The 1250-nt window shown below is 46.5% G+C and overlaps 1 protein-coding gene across 4 annotated transcripts in view; it reads right to left on the bottom strand.

The window, feature by feature from the left end:
- Positions 1 to 1250, bottom strand: part of SOS1 (SOS Ras/Rac guanine nucleotide exchange factor 1) — a 48746-nt gene that overhangs the window by 45875 nt on the left and 1621 nt on the right. The window contains exon 1 of one of the 4 annotated variants that reach the window (XM_027889240.1): positions 813 to 1205. The exons of the other annotated variants lie outside the window; for them this stretch is intronic. The gene's annotated coding sequence lies outside the window, so the exon portion shown is untranslated. Of the gene's footprint in view, positions 1 to 812; positions 1206 to 1250 lie in introns of those variants that run through there. 4 annotated transcript variants of the gene reach the window in all.

The raw sequence follows: 1250 nt of genomic DNA, 5'->3' as shown, positions 1-1250 counted from the left end.
GCTAAGGGGAGAAGCAAAGGAAAGGTTCTCCTCCGGTAACAAACAGATGTACGTGAGCTCCAGATAACCTGACTCCTACTGGGACAGCAGGCTCTGGCAATTCAGCAGTCAAAGTCACAAGGCACCAGTTTCCCTGCAGGACAGTTGTGCCCTTTGACCTCCCTGGCATACACTGCCACCCCCTCAACCTCACACACTGACCTGCAGCCAGAGCTCAGGGCTTTGGTGAACAACACAAGGGGTCAGCGACTGCAACACTGCAGTGCTGCACCTGTCTCATGAACGACCAGAGATGACTGTCAAAGCACTGTGATGTTCATGGCTTTACCTGCCACAGGTTCACTACCTTATAGGGTCTTTATCAGTGCAAAATGCCCTAGCTAAAACTATTTGTACCCATATAAGTTAGGAAAATACATAATTTGGTTTCTGCATTAATGAAGAAGCCACTAAGACAATAATTTAACATTTTTCATTTCCCATTTAGTTTTTTTGTAACTCAAGTATTTGTCTCTTCAGTAAGGTTAGTGACAATGTGGGCAGATTCTTTACTTTTACCTTTACAGAAACAACAGTAGTAAGCAGCAGAAGACTGTGTTTCTGGACCACAGAGTTCAACAGCCCAAGAGGAGATAAGAAACAGGTGGTGATCTCATGAAGAGCTGAGGTCAAAAGAGTTAACACCCACCAGACAGTTACAAGTTTCAGCATGAAGCTTTCAGAACTATCTCTGACTGACTGCCTGATTTCTGCCACCCCTCTACCCACAATGAGAAACAGAGCAGAGGACAACAAAATCAAGATAACTATACCTTGCAGGGCCAGTATGTCCTTAGTGTCTTGTCATCACTGGTCTTCTCCATTGACCTCTGATTCCAGAATTCCTCTTCCAAGTGCGGAATTTATCAAACTCCTTCAAAGAAGCATCTTTAATGCAGGGTGACTTCATGAGTGGCTTGTCCATTGGAAAGAAATCCCGCTCTTCAGATGTCACAAGTAATTCCAAAGTCCCGACGCCTGCTCGCTTGGAATGCTCACACTGTGTCCTCCAGTATTGAGCGCTGAGCCTCATTCCAAATCTGACAAACATCTGCTACACCATGGAATGAACCATCCTCGGAAGGGAAGAGCTCGCTCTCTCGGGTAGCTCCGGTTTCCAAGCAGCCTTCAGCTGGATGGCTGTCCAGGTGCTTACAAGCACCACAGGCAGCAGTGAGCTGCATGGTTACTGCAGAAGTTTCAAGGGAGCG

This window comes from Empidonax traillii, unplaced genomic scaffold (genome assembly GCF_003031625.1).
Source record: "Empidonax traillii isolate 1590-97213 ecotype Southwest subspecies unplaced genomic scaffold, ASM303162v1 scaffold256:size688067, whole genome shotgun sequence".
Taxonomy (NCBI): domain Eukaryota; kingdom Metazoa; phylum Chordata; class Aves; order Passeriformes; family Tyrannidae; genus Empidonax; species Empidonax traillii.
This window is presented reverse-complemented; position numbering and strand designations above follow the sequence as displayed.